The sequence below is a fragment of the Eublepharis macularius genome, chromosome 14 (genome assembly GCF_028583425.1).
Source record: "Eublepharis macularius isolate TG4126 chromosome 14, MPM_Emac_v1.0, whole genome shotgun sequence".
In the NCBI taxonomy this organism is placed as follows: Eukaryota; Metazoa; Chordata; class Lepidosauria; order Squamata; family Eublepharidae; genus Eublepharis; species Eublepharis macularius.
The window spans coordinates 60713929-60732971 of record NC_072803.1 but is presented as its reverse complement, the minus strand read 5'-3'; positions in this window follow the sequence as shown (position 1 = coordinate 60732971).

Here is a 19043-nt window from a genome sequence, read left to right as displayed (position 1 = left end):
TCAACTGGCAAGGAAGCCAAAGAGCATATAGTATATGCTGCAAACCCGAGGCCAGAGCTCCTTGGAAGCAAGATAACAGTTGTATTGTCGAAGGCTTTCACGGCCGGAGAACGATGGTTGTTGTGGGTTGTCCGGGCTGTATTGCCGTGGTCTTGGCATTGTAGTTCCTGACGTTTCGCCAGCAGCTGTGGCTGGCATCTTCAGAGGTGTAGCACCAAAAGACAGAGATCTCTCAGTGTCACTACACCTCTGAAGATGCCAGCCACAGCTGCTGGCGAAACGTCAGGAACTACAATGCCAAGACCATGGCAATACAGCCCGGAAAACCCACAACAACCAAGATAACAGTTGTTTGTGGGGTTGACCTCTCAGTCTATGTGGCCTTGAGCCTGGGGCAGGGGGAGGAATAATTTAATTAGCAAACTTGTAGGACTCTTAGGCTGGGTTCTGTTATTAAACAAGTTGCAAAAGCGAGCATTTTTCAGGAGTGTAGAATATGTAACAGTAATTTCATAAACTCTTTTTCATTGTTCATGAGACTATGAATGGCGAGAGGGACTGTGGTGTTGGTGCGTATGGTGGAGTGTTTTACGCCTAGAAAATCTAGAAAGAAACTATTTTAATTTCATCATGCATGTCAGTTTCATGTTTTGAAAAATATTTTTTTATTTTACAGTTTACTGTTAAATTACATATGGGGAGCACCATAATCAATATTATTGCTCAAGAAAGAAATGTACAGATTTGACATAATACACAGCAAAAATGTCACAACCCCAAAAGGATCTTGTATCAAAAAATTCCTTATGGATGATTTTCTTGTGAACAACTACAGGAAAACAGCACAACTGGGCATATTGGTCAGGGCAATTTTCAGAAACAGAACATGAACAATAATGAAAAGTGGAATACTATGCAATTTGCTCGAGGGATTGTCTAACTTCCCAATCCAGAGGAGTTAGCCGTGTTAGTCTGTAGTTGCAAAAATAGTAAGAAGTCCAGTAGCACCTTTAAGACTAACCAACTTTATTGAGGCATAAGCTTTCGAGGACCACAGTTCTCTTTGTCAGATGCATCTGTTGGTTCGTCTTAAAGGTGCTACTGGGCTTTTTTCTAATTTCCCAATGTTTCCCTACATTAGCTTGTTTTAAGCCTGCTACACCACACCTTCCAGCATTTCAGACGAAAACAGGCCTGTGAACACACGCGCCTGCCTTCCTCTAACTCAGACTCTTGCTCCCTCAGGGTCAGTAGTACTGCCTTCTCAGATGGTCAGCAGCTCTCTAGGGGGTCTCAGGTAAAAGTCTTCCACAACACCTGATCCTTTCAAATGGAGATGCTGGGAATGGAACAGACCTTTGGCATGGCAAAAACGTGAGTAGTCGTCAGAAAATGAAATCTTTTGTACATTTTCCATTTGCAAATGGGGCTACATTAGGTAATTCCTCCACATAAAGCACTTTCAGGAAGTACATTTATGACAGAACTGTAAGGCAGGTGAGTATTACTTCAGGCAGGAGGCAGAGAGAGAACGGCATGCTTAAGGGCCACCAGGCGAGTCTGTGGAAGGGGCTGGATTTGAAGGAGGGTTTTCTTGCTCACAGCTCTTAGTCCCTTGGGCCTACTAGCTTCCATGACCTGAGACTGCTTAATTGCATCTGAAACCATCAGTCATCGTATCACTTGTTGCATTTTTAAAATTAACTCTAACAGGCTCAATGTACAAATTCATTCTCAGGATCCCAGCATCCCAAAGCCACCCCACTAGCCAAAGGGCAGCCGACATCCTGCCCTGATCTTCAGGAGGTCTATCCATGGGACTAATTGTCTTTTTTTGCCATCTCTGGTGCCTACCAGAGGTGAAGGGGGGGGACTGTCTTTTCCCATGCTCATAAAATACTATTAATTCTAAAATAAATCTCGTGAGAAGACGCCCATGTTTAGAAATCAAGATCAACTACCTCAGACATATATGCACACTTTTTTAATGTGTGTGTGTAGCCTTGGTCGTATTCTGGTACCTCAGCTTTTGTAGCTTTTTCATTTGCAAATTGGGTACATTTGGTAATTCTTGCCAGAGAAAGGACTTTCTGGAAGTACTCCTTTTGTTGGGACTTGCATATTCTTTGAATTTTTCATGGCTAAATTCAGTTTCTTTTGTTCTCTTTTCTTTAATAGGTTTCTTTTTCTTTTTACTCTAGTAAGGATTGTTGAAGTGCCTGTCATCGTAATGCGCAATTCTGCTCAGTTATTGACTAAGTCTATTAATGTAAATTGTCTTGTTTAATTAAAGGTTTGTACCATTATTTTATTTTTATTTAGGGTTTTTTTTTTATCTTAAGGCTCAGGGAAAGGTTATAGTGTGAAATCTAAAGCTCTGGCTGTAATTCAGAATTTAGATCCATTATTGGTCAACAATGGTTTTTTAAACTAGTTACTGGCTGAGTTGTGGTTAACTCTGGAGCAATTGCTTGTTTCTCTTGTTAGGAGGTGCTATTATATTTCCTGAGGAGATTAAAAAAGGGATGACCAGCCATTTCTCAAACTAAAGTTGCTAGCTAGCTAGTTTTCCACTGACAAGGCCAGATTCTGTCCCCGCTGGCCATTTCCCACATATCTTGTTTATCTGATAATAAAGGAGGGACTTGGAGAAATGTTGGGTTTGACTGTTTCGTGCCTTGAGAAATTTTCTGTACTTAGCCTAAGAACTTCACAGACTAGCTTTGTAGGAGAATTTTACTCTCCTTTTCCGTGGAGGCTTTTCTATGCCTCGAAAGTGAGCTTCTCTTTCTCTCCTGGTATCTCCTCAGCCAGAAAGAGAGAGAGAGAGAGAGAGAGAAATGAGGGAAGGGACAAAGAGTACTACGCATCACTATTTGCCCCTAGGTTTGTGTTGTCTGGCAGAAACTATATGTGTTTGTGTAGAAATACCTGCAAGCGTTTCAAGCTTCTTGGGCTATATGTTCACTTCATCTGTACTTTGTTTCTTAAGTGTTTAGCTGCTTCATCTGGGTTTTGATATTCTGCAGCACTGTTCATTTTCTTGAGTTCTGCTTTGAATGACTTGGGAGTTCTGTGCTGTGGATTCATTGAATAACTTTTCAGCTAGAAACTTCCAGGTAAATGGAGGTTGCTCCTTTAGGCCAAAGGGAGGGGTGCTCCACCCTCTCGGGCTGGCCTCCTGTTTGCCTCCTCAGCAAGGGGTGTCATTGCAGGCTGTCGGCCAAGTTGGTCTCGCCTTTAACTCCCCACCGCTAGCAAGTCCCTCCCTATGAAGACAAACTGGCTGTAAACTCATAGCGGGCAGAAAGAAGGGGCTGGAAAAATGAGCCATCAAGCCCCGAGTAGGATGTGTTGTTGTTGTTGTTAATAACAATAACAATAACAATAACAGTAACAAACAAAAACCCTGTTATGACCCTGTTATGTTATATCACTCACTCATCCCTCTTTCAACCCCACTCTTCACCTATCTCACCAAGCATTTAAAGATATATGCACACATTTACTTGAAACCATTACACTCCCCAACAATCACCAACCACCATAACCAACAATCACCACCCACAACCACCAACCCACAACCACAAGAACAAACACAAAACCCCACAACAACAACAACAACAAACAAACGACAACAGTTTTATATACCACCCTTCAGGACAACTTAATGCCCACTCAGAGCTGTTTACAAAGTATGTTATTATTATCCCCACAACAATCACCCTGTGAGGTGGGTGGGGCTGAGAGAGCTCCGAGAAGCTGTGACTGACCCAAGGTCACTGAGCTGGCTTCAAGTGGAGGAGCGGGGAATCAAACCCGGCTCTCCAGATTAGAGTCCTGCTGCTCTTCACTACTATACCAAACTGGCCCTCTCCATTAACACCTGCTTTCAAGTGTTAGTGGCTCTGGCCTAAGTAGAATAATAGGTTTACCATCTCACACCTTTTAAGAATATCAAACCCAAGTAGGGTTGCCAGCTCCAGGTTGGGAAATACCTGGAGATTTGGGGGGTGAAGCCAGAGGAGGGCAGGATTTGGGGAAGAGCAGGAGCACAGCAGGCGATAATGACATAGAGCCCATCCTCCAAAGCAGCCATTTTCTGCAGGGGAACCGACTTCTGTCATCTAGAAATCAGTCGTCATTCTGGAAGATCTCCAGGCCCCACCTGGAGGCTGGCAACTCTACGATGATCCAAGGAACAAAGACTCAGACATCCAAATGGCCAGATTAAGAGTCTCCAACATGGCGCCCAGGGTGCCATGGTGTTTGTTGACACCTTTCCTGGGGCACTCCAAGTGTGGGGGGGGCTGGGGGGGCACTTGCCCAGCATGGCTTCTGTCTAGGGTTGCCAGGTCCCTTGGGGGCCAAAGTGGGAGATGGGGGGGTTGCTTATCTCCTGTGTGTACGGAGTTCACGTGTGCTCCAGAACACCCTCCATCATGCCGGGCATGACGTCATTTCTGCTGCAAGGTGGAAGTAATGACTTGTGCCAGGGGCTGATTGAGTAAAAATGGTCCAAAACACTAAAGTGGGGGGTAATTTTTACTCAGTCGGCCCTCAGCACAACCCATTACTTCTGTGTCATGCCAGGAATGACGTCGTTCCTGACATGACGTGGTGGCACTCTGAAGCATGTGGGAGCTTGCGTTGCCCCCCAAGTTCTCGCAGCTTCCCCTCCCCTGTTGGAGAGGTGAGAGGTGTTGGACGCTGGGGGTGGCAGGTCCCCCACCGGGGTACTAATCTCATTCCTGGTGTGATGCGGAAGCATAGGGTCACACCAGGGGCCGATTTGGTAAAAATGGCCCCCAATGCTAGCTCTTCATTTCATTGGGGTTCAGAATTTCTCAATGAGTTGAGCCCAACAGTTAGGCCATTCTGTCTGCTCTGTCACTCATCGTGGGGTCCCAAATTCATAGCCAGTTCCCAGATTTGGGGGCACAACACACTCAGGGTAGGCCCTCATAACCAAGAAGAGACATGGTGCACCAGCTCAGAAGTTCTCCCCTGGATGCTCCATGCAAAGAGGGAATGAAATGCTATGGAGCCACCTTGCCCTTTGCCATCCTTGGAATATTGCCACTGATTTATCAGTGAGTCCCAGGGATGGATGTTTTTGCTTCACAAGGGCCATTTTCACACTGCTTGCCCACCACGGAACATCGCACCAAGCTCCCAGAATGACAGTGTCAGGAACATCGCATATATGAACACTGCGCCAGGAAGACACTGTTGTTCTGGGAGCTTGGAGCGATGCCCCGTGGCCAGTAAGCAGTGTGAAAACAGCCACTGTATGTTTTCTGCAAACAAAAATGACTTAAAGAGATTCAATACACCTGGACTTCTGTTAAGATTTATTCTGATATTCAAATCTGCTGGAAGCTCCAGATTTACACCAGGAGCCCTGAATTTGGAGCTCCTGTACACATCTGGTTTAGGTCACAATATCACATCTCATTTGGCCCTTAGTCAAAACTTTTAGAAATATCACATCTCTACTCATGGGTTTGTGAGCAATCCTACAGCCAGACTGGACTGACATTTTTAGTCATCAGCGCCATGATGTTTTTTACGCAGAAGTTCAGTAGCAGCTTAACAATTAGCAAAATGTATTTCAGTATGAATATTTGTGAGTCAGTTTGCTTCCTTAGACACAGGGAAGCCTACATCTGGCTTTTTGTATTTGTATATTTTGTGTTTTCTCTTGCCAGCCTTCCTTACCGATTACTGCATGCTATTCTTTGGTTGCGTCATCATTCTAGGATATCATTTTGTGATGTTTGGGCTGGAATTTTTTGGTCCTTCACTGACTTGAATTTGAATAACAATAACAATAACTTTTAAAAAACTGAAATGACAAAGTAATAGTACAAGGAGGTACAGAAAAGAGGAAAAGAGAATTATACAAAATGTCTATATGAATCAAAATAATGTATATATAACAAAATATTTTAAACAAAAAATATTTCTTCTCAGCATCCCTTTCAAAAAAATTTAAGACACCATCTGAGTACAATAATACTTGTTTATGTTAGAATACATTTATAGTCAACTTTTTAGGTTTCAAATTCATATTCAGCATTTGTATAATAAAAGTATCTTGTGACAATATAACCTGCCCACTTCTTGGTCGCCATATGATCTGTTTCCAAGTGCATTTTTCTTAACAATTGGCTCTCTTGTGTCTCCTGTTCTGCTCTTCCAGTCTCTCCTTTCCCCTCCTCACTGTTTCTTGCCCCCTGCAATGTTAGACTCCTTGGAAATAGGCTCCGTGGCAGTGGCGGTCAGGCAATTTCAATACTTCAAATGCAAAGAACCCAATCAAAATCCAACAAGCTTGTTTCATCCCATTCCACTGTTTCCACAGATAAACATATTATGTTGCACCTGATTCTCTGCTTACGTTACTCAGGTAAGTCCTATTGTACTCTGGAGGGTTTGCTAAGTACCGCCCTCCCACACTGAACCCCTGCTGAGCCCGTGACTTGGGGGCCTGGACTTTCACCCAAAGCTCGGCCAGACGGCCCCACTGTTCTGTGGTACAGTCATGTCTTCATGGGCACATGAGTGATGGTCTCTTTACAGTGCCCTGTTCACCATTTACAGGGGTCACTTTTTCCTCTTCTCCTCCGTTTTGGGGACTGAGCTCAGAGAAGGATGTTCGACCCTTCCAAAGCAGTAAAAATGTTCCTTCCGCACTGATTTGCCAGCAATACCGATCCTGCAGCTTACAGTTGCATTTGTTTAGTTCTGGATCAAAGCTTTGATATCTTAAAATAATGCAAAATGTTGCTACTCAAGCTTGATGTAGCATTTAAATACATCACCTTCTCTGCTGCTTAAACCAAAGGGCTGCATCTCTCCCCCCGCCAGCAGGGTGAGTCTTCTATTCTCCCTCCCTCCCTCTCGTTATAGTGTATTTACAGTAATTTGTATTAGCAGAGGGAAATTAGCTGCTGGTGGCCCAGGCATTTAACTCCAAAGTCCTCTTTATTTGACAATACACTGATTTATTGGGAACAGATTTCCCTTCACTGCATTTATAATTTATTGGGGAGGGGGGAGAACCCAGCCCATTCACAAACACTTGCTTCTCGACCAATGCTTTCATGCACTTTATAATTAAATGGAACCACTTCTGCTGGATTCTAAGGAAGGAGGTGGTGTCATAGTGAAAGCGGACACGGGGTTGATTGATTCATGCCCACGCTCTCGAATCTTGCATCTTGCACATGGAAACTGGTATTCGAGGACTGAAATGTCAATACCTAAACATGTCCAAATAGATGAAGGCTGTATAAATTTATCCTTTAATTGCCAGGACGGGCTTTGTTCTTTGGCTTAAAGATACAGTAGAGGGAAAATGAAATCATCCTACAATATGTGATCCTTCCAAATATTCCTCATCAGCATGTGAAATGGCAGGTTGAGGATTGCATAGTCCATCCTACTCCACCTCTGTGAAGAGCCCTGCGGCGCAGAGTGGTAAGCTGCAGTACTGCAGCCCACGCTCTGCTCACGACCTGAGTTCGATCCTGGCGGAAGCCGGGTTCAAGTAGCCGGCTCAAGGTTGACTCAGCCTTCCATCCTTCTGAGGTCGGTAAAATGAGTACCCAGTTTCCTGGGGGTAAAGTGTAGATGACTGGGGAAGGCAATGGCAAACCACCTCGTGATGCGACGTCCCCCCATGGGTCAGTAATGACTCAGTGCTTGCACAGGGGACTACCTTTACCTTTACCTACTCCACCTCTACCTCCAGCCCAATTAAAAGAATTGCCTGCTAGGGATGAGATGAGAGGGCCTCAGCCTTGAAGAATGACAAAGGTAGCAACTCATGCATGTAAATGTTTTTAGTAAGGCATCCCCAAAAGGACAAAATAAGGACAGTGATTTACCTGGGATAGGACCAGAAAATATGGTGAATCCCTGAAAAAAGGGGACATTTGGAGTGTATGAAACGCAATATCCAACATCACTGAATGTGGCTCACTTGTGCCATAATAGTTAAGTGATCCTGACTTGCTTGTCACTTTAAAGTATGTTGGTAGGATACAGAGGTTCTAGTACTTGAAAAGGCTGACCATGCAAAATAGAAGTCAGCCCACTTCTATCCTAGAACGTGCCCCAAGAATCCTTTACAGTATGCTGATGCTTCATCTTGGAAGTCAGGTTTCCCAGCTGGCCTGCAATGGATCCCGATGGACCTTTCTGTGGCTCTGCCTCAGTACCTCTGAGCAAACCTTTTCCACCACCTTCCTGTGGAGGGGCTGAGGACGTGGAGTGCGCCGCATTCAGTCAGGGCAACAGACATCCCGAAAGCACCAGGCCAGAGCAGCCGCCCTCGATCTGAGCTGCACCTGCCAGCTGCAGCCGGGCCCACTGATGCCTTGGAGCTGGCCCCAGCCATCCACACAAGATCTTACTTCCCCTTGGGAATCAGAGCTGGTTATTAAGCGGACTGGGCTGCAGTGTCCTTCTCCAGTGATGAACCTCCTGCTGCTGAAATGATCGTCTCATTCCTTCCCTTCTCTCTTAAGGAAATCCTCTTTCAAGGACTTTTAGCAAAACAAACCCTCTGATCTCTCTCATTATCCTTCTCCCTGGGCCGCCTCTTTAATCCAAGCCAGGCTCCCATGCAGGTGTTTGGGCCCTGTGGTGCTGAGCCAAGCCGGGCCTCCCCATTGTCTTGCCCTTTGCTTGCTCATCTGCACTGCCCTGCTGGACTGGAGGTGGGGGGAGAGGTATGAAACTGACCCACAGCCAAGCCAGAGCTGCAGACTTCCCGAAGTCCTTCTGCTAGGTTTGTGTTCTGTAAGGCAGATACCATTTTGTCCCACCCACCCCCCAGCAGCTCTGTCCATGTCGTACAGGGAAAATCTATTAAACGTGATCTGCAGCACTGCACTTTTCTATAACGACATCCGATCTCAATATATAGTCCCAATTCGGTCAACTTTACCAGGAAAATCTGAACAACTTCATGTCTCCCTCCTTCTTGCAGTTTCTTCCCAGGAGATAACCAAAAAAGTTGCTAAATTTTGTCTTCGGGTGTGTGGGATACAGAAGTGGCTGGCTGAACTTCAATAGTTTTACTTTGTCGGAGGAAGGCACTTGCTCTCCATCTCCCACAATTGGGGCTCATTGCACTGTATACTCCTCCCCCATTTTATCTCCTCTTTCATTTCTATTTTTATTACTGTTGTTGATTCCCCAGAGCTGATTTTGTATCGAAATGGATTTTGACTGACTTCTAAAGGAAGAGAGATTGCTAATGGCACCAGAAGGCGAGAATGTCAGCTGCATCTCCAGGGTCTGGTCAGCAGTAAAAATTACTGGGAAGGTCTTGCTTACTTTTTTCTTTGACTTTCTGTTTCATGCTTTCTCTGGAAAAAATAAACAGAGACTCATTTTTTTAACAGGAGGGGCGGACCGGACCTTTAACTTAATGGGCAAGTTCCAGGTGTACCTTGGTCCTAGATGTCCTCTGATGGTTAGGGGCAAACTGAACCCCGGAAGGGGGACTGGCGGGAGTTAAACATCTCTCATTCTGCTTGTGATTCCTTGCACATCTCATATTGGCCTTCAATGCTTCTTCCTATGGTACTATTGAGATTGATATTCCAGTTATCAGCACTGGTATGTAATAGCAGGCTGTGTGTGCGCGCCACTGTAAGTGGTAGGTAGGTAAATTTATGGTAGGTAGGTAAATGTGTTGTATATGGCCATTGGCCTTTACAAAACAAAATGTATATAGCCAATTTACAACCAGGGTTTTTTTCAGCAGGAACGCAGTGGAACGGAGTTCTGGAACCTCTTGAAAATGGTCACATGGCTGGTGGCCCCGCCCCCTGATCTCCAGACAGAGGGGAGTTGAGATTGCCCTCCGCGCCATGCGGCGCGGAGGGCAATCTAAACCCCCCTCTGTCTGGAGATCAGGGGGCGGGGCCACCAGCCATGTGACCATTTTCTCCGAGGGCCACCCACTGAGTTCCACCACCTCTTTTCCCAGGAAAAAAGCCCTGTTTACAACCATAAAATTTTTAAAAAATTCTAAAAAGACAGACATTAAAATTATTCAAATCATAAGCAAGACCCACATTTACTGCTCTGAATTATGAGATGCTTTCTTAGATGCGGCATTTGCTCTTATTTTCCTAGCGGCCAAGACAAAAAGCGCCACTTTATAGGACACTGAAGCATCTGTATCAGATACTGCGTGAACTAATTTATCAGAGTCGTAGAAGGAGTGTATGTTTATTAAGAGTCTTGGCCAGGAATTTCTTTCTGGGTTCCACATATAAAAGACAAGCCAGAACAGAATGAAGAAGGTGAGGGAAGAAGGGATTCAGCCACTACCTAAAAAAAAAAAAAAGTTCTGTAATTTTTTTTAAATTTGGAGCACAGAGAACAAAATGATTTCAATAAATAAAAGAAATAGGTAGTTACAGGTGGGCAGCCATGTTAGCCTGTAGTAGTAGAACACCTGTGAGTCTCTTCGGCACTTTGAAGGTGATCAAGAAATACAAACTTATGCACACATTAGAAGGCTTGGTATTTAATTTCTGGAAAAAATGTTGCTGAGGCCGAATTTGTGCTAGGTGGAGACTCTCTGGAGTGACTGCATAAGATTGCATTGTTAGAGGGGCAAGAAATGCATGTTGCACCAGTTCAAGGATTTTTTTTTCATTTTTCTTTACTGCATATGTTCCTGGGTTACGACCAGGAATCGAAAACAGATGGAAAAGCCTGGTAAGTCCTACACAAATTAAGACCTGAGCAGCCTTGGTCCTCCGTGGCTCCCGTGAAGTTCCATGTGAGGAATTAAATAGAATTTAATTGGCATCAGGTCCAAACCTCCTCTCTTCCCCTTTTGCTGAGGAGGTGGGCACATTTAGGTTGCCTCTTAGCTGTACCCATTTGTAATTTGGCCATGTATGTGAGTGGTGACTAGTGCTATGAAGGTAGACGGTAAAGGGATGCGCTCAGAGACATGCTTGTGTTCATGTGTAGCCAGGGCTTTTTTCTGGGAAAAGAGGTGGTGAAACTCAGTGGGTTGCCCTCGGAGAAAATGGTCACATGGCTGGTGGCCCCGCCCCCTGATCTCCAGACAGAGGGGAGTTGAGATTGCCCTCTGCACCGCTGAGCAGTGCGGAGGGCAATCTCAACTCCCCTCTGTCTGGAGATCAGGGGGCGGGGCCACCAGCCATGTGACCATTTTCAAGAGGCGCCAGAACTCCGTTCCACTGTGTTCCTGCTGAAAAAAAAGTTGTGTGTGTAACCATATGGCCTTGTGTGCCAGCTCCCTTCTGGTTCAGGCCTCAGGCTGCCATCTCCTAGTTATCCCTCCCCTTACGGTTGCCCGGCTGGCATCAACTAGAGCTTGAGCTTTCGCTGTTGCAGCGCCCACTCTGTGGAACAGTCTCCTTCAGGTGGTGCTTTCTCTAGAAAATGTCTAGATGCTCTGTAAGGCCTATTTTCCAGGGTTTTACATAGGTAGAGCTTACAGGTAACTCTTATGGTGGAAGGTGTTATTTGGAGCTTTGCTTGAGTCTATATGTCTTGAATTTGTGCTCTGAGAGCTGCCTGGAGCCATAAGGAAAGGCAGGGTATAAATATTTTAATAAATAAATATCCTGGGGACAAAGCCTGCAGAGAAAAGATGGCGTCCTGAGTAGACACTGGCACAACACTCCCGCCTTTGTTGTGGTTATACTATTTACTCTACCTCAACAACTGAGATTTGATTAGCACAGCAAGCCTGAAGTTCCTGAGAAGTTTACAGTTCTGTTCAGAAAGACATCCTTGAAATTCAAAGAAAGCGCATGAACTCCTATGGGGAAGAAAAAACACCAAAGAGTCCTTTCGGACCACTGTGCTCTGACTGAATCAGTCAAGCAACTTTGTTTGGATGATCTCATCTCATGGACTGAGGCAGTAAGTGACCTTTCAAATCTTACTTCTCCAAATAAATCAACCTGCTCCTCCAGGGCTGATTCCGCACACGTCGGATAATGCACTTTCAATGCACTTCAGCAATCGTTTGGAAGTGGATTTTTTGTTTCACACTCGAAAAATTCAGTTCCAAATGGTCTCTAAAGAGGACTGGAAGTGCATTATCCAACGTGTGCGGAATCAGCCCTTGACTCTTGCTTCCATGACCTCCCCCAGGGTGGGGTCCAACGGGCCTTAGGGTATATATTGCACACGTGTGCTCATGCACACATCCAGCTGTGCTCCCCGTAACATTCTGGCCAGTGTTCTGTATGTCACCTTAGTCCCTAGTGATATTCACAGGTATTGTCTGATAAGAAAAGGCATTTGTATAGTTTGAAAAGAAACAGCAACCATGCAGGTGGGCCATAGCTCAGCGGCAGAAGTTTGCATGCAGAAGGGTCCAGGTTCAGTCACTGGCATCTTTACTTAGGGCATCTCTGGTGGCAGGGAGAGACCTTCTTTGCCTGCTCCCCTCGAGCTCCGCTGCCAGTCATTGTAGCCAAAACTGAGTTAGATGGACCAGTGGTCCGACTGGGTCATGGCTCAGTGGTAAAACATCTGGTTTGCACGCAGAAGGTCCCAGGTTGAATAATGGCATCTCCAGATAGACGGCAGTAGATGATGAGAAAAACCTCAACCTGAGACCCCGGAGAGCAGCTCTTCGTCAGAGCAGACAATACTGGCCTTGATAGATCCGGAAGAGTTGGACTTGGTACAGGGCAGCTTCTTATGGGAGAGGCCACGGTGCGGTGGTGGAACGTCTGTTCTGCATGCAGAAGATCTCACGACCGAGTCGACAGTCCTTTGCTACAGCAGCTTCGTATCTTCCGCACAAACCTCTTTCTTCCCCTCCCTACTTGCTGCTATCTTAACGCATGTGACTATTTGCCAGAGTAATGTACAAAACATCATTTGGAGAGAGAAAGGCAACGTAACTATCTCACTCTACTTACTGGGACGCCTGCAGAGCAAAGAGGCACTCACAATGGCCACAACTCCTGTTCAACTATTATTATTGGACTGTTTACAATTTGGCAGTACTGGAATGTGTTTACACAGGAGCTGTGATACTGCAGAGAAGTCAAGACCCTGGAAACAAAGCGCTCCTTTTAGATATCGAAGCGGCTTCGATACCAGACTGCTAGATGGCCGGCACCACGTGGATGCATTTCAAAGTCCTTTGAGTGCCATCTTTCAAAGCTGAAGCCATTAGCACACAATGCAACTTGCGATCGATTATTTTGCTGCTCGTTAGAGTTTCTGAGTCCTTGAAGTCTGCAATTAATTTTAAAAAATGATTTAAAAAACACTTTGCATTGGCAAAGTTTTCGTGCCCAGTTTTGGTATGCATGAAGGCCACAGGCTTTGATTGGCAGAGAGGGCCAGCAGTGTTAAAGCAGGGATGGCCAACCAAATGCCTGTTGAACTATTCCAACCCTTGAAACAATGGGATGCAGCTGTTCACCTGGTCCAGGTGTAGCTCAGGGTATCCTGAATAGGTGCTGGGGTCAATAATGGGGCTGAACGGGTTGTACAGAACCATAGCTCAATCCAGACAAGAGGGAAAAGAGCAGGAGTCCAGGAGCACCTATGAGACTAACAACATTCGTGGTAGGGTATAAGCTTTCATGAGCCACAGCTCACTTCTTCAGATACAGCTAGAATGTAGTCCGTCTGTCCCAGGGCCGGATCTAGGGGGAGGCAGGGGGGTAGTCTGCCCCCGGCGCCACCAGGGAGGGGGCGCCGGAAGCAGCTCCCAGAGCGTGCAGGCGGCAGCATGGGCAGCCGCGCTGCCTTTTGCTTGCCCTGCAGGAGAGGGGGCAGCCGGCCGCCCCCTGTCCCGCGGGGCAGGTGCATGGCGTGGGCAGCCTCACAGGCTCCCATGCTGCCTTTTGCTTGCCCCGCGGGACAGGGGGCTGCCAGCTTGCCGCGCACCTCCTGTCTTGCAGGGCAGGAAAAGGGCAGCGCGGCCGCCCACGCCACTCGCTTGCCCCACAGGAGAGGGGGCAGCCGGCCGGCCCCTGTCCCACGGGGCAGGCGCATGGCGTGGGCAGCCTCACAGCCCCCCGCACTGCCTTTTGCTTGCTTCGCAGGACAGAGGGCGCGCGGCAAGCCGGTCGCCCCCTGTCCCACGGGGCAGGCGAAAGACAGCTTGGGGGGCTGCAAAGCCGACCGCGCCATTCGCTTCTGAAGTGAATGGTGCGGGCGGCTTCCCAGCCCCCCGCGCTGCCTCCGGCGTGAGGCATGATGACGTCATCAAAATGACGTCATCACGCCGCGTCAGGAGTGCGTGCGCGCTGTGTGCGCAAGGGCCGGCAAGCGTTGCCCCGGGTGCCGGGAGCACTAGATTTGGCCCTGATCTGTCCTTATATCTTGGAGAACGGAATGATTATAGAAGCTGAATGATAATAGCTGATGAATGACAATAGCAGGTGTGATTGAATAGGGTGGGGTATGCAGAGGGGTAGTGGGTGTTGTTGAGAAATCAGTATTGGTAATGAACCCGGAAGCCAATGTCTTGATTCAGTCCAGGTAGATGCATTGCCTTGAGCTTCGTTATTACCAGTGCTGATTTCTCCACACCCACTACCCCGCTGCATATCATTCCGCTTCTGCAATCACTCCTCTCTAAGGACAGATGGACTCACATTCTAGCTGTATCTGAATAAGTGAGCTGTGACTCATGAAAGCTCATACCCTACTACAAATTTTGTTAGTCTTACAGGTGCTACTGGACTCTTGCGCTTTTCTACTGATACAGACAGATCAAGATGGGTAGCCATGTTAGTCTATCTCCAGACAAGGTGGATAAGGCTGTTGATAGAATACTGTCTCCTTCATCCATCACATTACTTGTGGAGTGGAGGCAAGACTCCCTTATAGACACACACGATTGCTCCTGAGAAGTGTGTGGGTTCCAAATATGGCAGCCAGTTTACGAACTGGAGCTTTACTGTGATGACGACACTGAAGAATCCTTGTTGGCTTATGGTTTGTTTTCAAGTACGACTGCATTTGACTTAGCACCAGGATATCTGAAGCCTTTTCTGATCTGCCTATCCCATTGAGGTCACTTGTGGGCAGGGCGTTTTTTCAGCTGGAATGCAGTGGAACGGAGTTCTGGCACCTCTTAAAAATGGTCACATGGCCGGTGCCCCCGCCCCCTTGTCTCCAGATAGAGGGGAGTTTAGATTGTCCCCCGTGCTACTGGAGCGGTGCAGAGGGCAATCTAAACCATTTTTTGCCGAGGTGATTTAAACTTTAAAGAACTCCCCCCTTGTTCCAGCTGACCCAAAGTGACATCATTGTGCGGTCCTGGGATCACGCGCGCCCTTTGCACACATGCATGTGGTACCAGGGGAACCACCTCCCGCCAAGAGTTGCCCCTTGTGCTGGCAACCCACTGAGTCCCACCACCTCTTTTCCCAGAAAAAAAGCCCTGCTTGTGGGGAGCCGTCTGCCCTGTGTTCCCCCTTCAGTGATGGGGCAAGTAGGGCCTTTTGAATGCTGACAGCCAGATTATGGGACTCTCAAACCTGTCAATTTTGCAACTGTTAGAGTTACATGTCAAGGGATGCCTGCCGTTTTGTACCCAACTTGTTACTGAGTAAATCTGCATTTAGGATGATATAAGACTGCTAAGGCAAATATTTTCTATCGTTTTACTTTTAAGATACCATAAGGAACAAAATGGCAGAAAGTGGGGTCATATTTCATTTGATTAAAGAATACTTTTGAAGAGGCTCTCTTTGCAGTCAGTACAGATGCCTGTTCCTTGAGGCACTATTTGGAGATCAGAGCACCATTTGATGAAATAGAGGCCATCTCAGATCAAAAGCATTAGTTGAGGAATGGGGGGGGGCAACATTTAATGGGGGGGTCTGGGGATAATCAGATCTCTTGGAGTGGCCCTATTGCAAATCTCAGAATGTCCAGGTTGTAGTAGTGGCGGTGGTGTTTGAGATTCAGGATTTTCTCGGCACTGGTAAGAGCTCTCTGAAATTCCCTCTCCACGAGTCCTAGAGTGGAGTCTTTGTAGAGCCAGTTTGGTGTAGCAGTTAAGAGAGGCAGGAATCTAATCTGGAGAGCCAGGTTTGACTCCCCACTTCTCCACTTGAAGCCAGCTGGGTGACTTTGGGTCAGTCACAGCTCTCTAAGTGCTTTCTCAGCCCCACCCACCTCATGGGGTGATTGTTGTGGGGATAATAACAACATATTTTGTAAACCCATTTAAGTGGGCATTGAGTTGTCCTGAAGGGTGGTATATAAATCGAATGTTGTTATTTCATTTGGAACCAGCTGCAATAGTTCTGCAGTGTGTGCGTGAGTGGGGAGTGTTTGAACTGGCCTGTATTTTAGGATTTCCCTTATGCTATTTGCAATATAGTATAGATTCTAGATTCCTGCTGTCTAGGAACTGGTTTATTGCCCCTGAATCTAGAGGTTCTACTTAGTTCTCATAGCCGCAGATGGACTCAATGTCCATGAACTTCTCTAGCTCCTTTCAAAACCATTTAAATTGCAAACCTTCACTGCATCCTGTGTCAGAGAGTCCTACAAATTCATTGTGTAAAGACGTGTTTACTTTTACCTCTCCTGAATCTATTACCCATCAATTTTATTGGGAGCTTCCAACTTCTCGTATAATAGGAGGAAAAAGCATTCTCTATCAACTTTCTCCAAACCGTGCATCATGTTATAAACGTCTGTCGTCTCCCTCCCCTGCCCTTTTTTCTAGATTTAAAAATCCTCGTTAGACTTTCTTGCGGGGAAGGTATTTCTGCCTGTTGATTATTTCAGTTCCCCGTTTCTGTGCCTTTTCAAGCTAACATGTTGTAGTTGGATTGACTGAAAGGATTCTGAACGTGGCCACACTATAGAGCATGATAGTACTGGCTGCTTTATCATCGGTCCCTTTCCTAATGATCTCTAGCATAGCATTGACCTTTGAAACCGTATGGGTGCATAGGGATTCTGGAGAGTCTAGGATTTGGCTCTCAACAGGGCTTTTTTTCTGGGAAAAGAGGTGGTGGAACTCAGTGGATTGCCAGCACAGGGGGCAACTCCTGGCGGAAGGTGGTGCCCCCGGTACCACACGCACGCACGCAAAGTGTGTGCATACTCTCAGGACTGCACAATGACGTCACTTTGGGCCAGCTGGAACAGTTTTTTAAAGTTTAAATCACCCTAGGCAAAAATGGTCACATGGCCGGCAGCCCCGCCCCCTGATCTCCAGACAGAGGGGAGTTTAGATTGCCGTCCGTGCCGTAGCGCAGCGGGCAATCTAAACTCTCCTCTGTCTGGAGATCAGGGGGCGGGGCCACCAGCCATGGGACCATTTTCAAGAGGTGCTGGAACTCCATTCCACTGCGTCCCTGCTGGAAAAAAGCCCTGGCTCTTCAGCTTCACAGCTAAGGATCTTGCAGTGGGCTACTCATCATTTGAACTGGGCTTCGTTCAGTTCTGCACATTTCTAACTCTGTTGATTGCCAAGAATAAATCCACCAGTGTTTTCTCTTTTTTCCCCCATATGGATGTTTTGTGACTTTAGATACCAATTTTTCTTTTAAAATCTATATATGGTTCATCCTATGCATGAGGCTACGATTACTCAGAGCCAAACTACAAGTGACGCCTTACACAGGTTGGACACTTGTCAGCTTCCCTCAAGTTTTGATGGGAAATGTAGGCGTCCTGGTTTTACAGCTTGGCTCTCCATTACAGCTGCAAGACCAGGATGCCTACATTTCCCATCAAAACTTGAGGGAAGCCGACTAGTGTCCAACCTGTGTAAGATGTCACTTGTAGTTTGGCTCTAAGTGGTCAACACTCTGCACATGTTCTGGTGTATTTTTACTCCTGGTTCACTTGTCCCCAAAACTCCCCATATTGGGTTGGTGGGTGGGCGATGAATCTTGCTAGAAGAACCCACAGCCCAGGCACCTAACTTTCAGGAGTGAGGGGCAATGCCATCCGTTTGGGGATCCTTGGTGGGCTTCACGAAGCATGGGCCGTTTGTTAGGGACTGGGAAGGGGCTGGAAGCCCCCAGCCTGAGGTCGGGGCAGCCTGGGCCGGATGCTGCCTCCTGGGGCCCGCGGCAGGAGTTTTGCACATGCTCAGGCGCCCTTGCTCGAGTCGTGGCCGCGCGCCCTAGCAGCCGGAGCTGCAGGGCTGTGCGGGGGCGCCCCGGCCGCGCTCCCCTGCCCGGGCTCGACTCCCGGCGTCGTCCGAGGCGCGCGCGCCCTCGCGCGCCCCTTCCCCGGGCAGGCTTTGTCCCCGCCGGGCGTCGCGGCGGCCCAACAGTTGGCCGCGCCCCTGCAGGCGCTCGGCGTCCTCCGGCGGGCCTGGCGCTGCCCCGCGTGCCGCTCCCCGGCGGGCCCTCCCCGCGCGCCTTTTCCCTCTCCAAACGCGCTTCGGATCGGAGCCGGAGCGCAGCGCGTCTGCCTGGGCGGCCTCGTCCGGAGCGCCTTCCGCGGGAGCCGCCGGGCAGCTGGACTGGCAAGGCGGGGGGGGGGGGGGCTCCGTCGTTTGGGGGCTCTCGCAGGCAGCAAAGGCTCCCCGAGCGGCTGGGCCCTTGGTGCGCTTGCAGGGCGGGGCGGCCGGGGCCTCTGGGAGGCTCTTGCGGGAACGGAGGGGCGGGAGTTCGGGGTTCGAATCCGGCTCGGGAGAGAAGCGGGCATTTGTCCGGAGTGGGCCGCGCCCGACACGCGTCGCCGGCATCCAGACGTGCGCGGGGGTCCCTTCCCGCGTGGGCGTCCCCAGCAACGCCCCCTTCCTTTTCAGGCGCGCGGGAGCTGGAAAGGGGCCGAACCCGGAATTTCCTGCCCCGCCGCGGCCCCGAGCAGCCCCCGAAGCGGCGCCCAGGTCGCCCCCTCCGCTCGCCGACGCCCCGCCTAATATCTTTTTAATGACTTGGGAGCTTAGCGCGCCTCCGAGCTGCCCTCCAGCCTGGATTTCGCCGGCAGATGTTGCGAGGGCAGCGCCGGCCGGGCCGCGGGACCGGGGGGGCGGCGGCGGGGGGGGGGGGAGTTCAAAGGAGGCTTTCAGG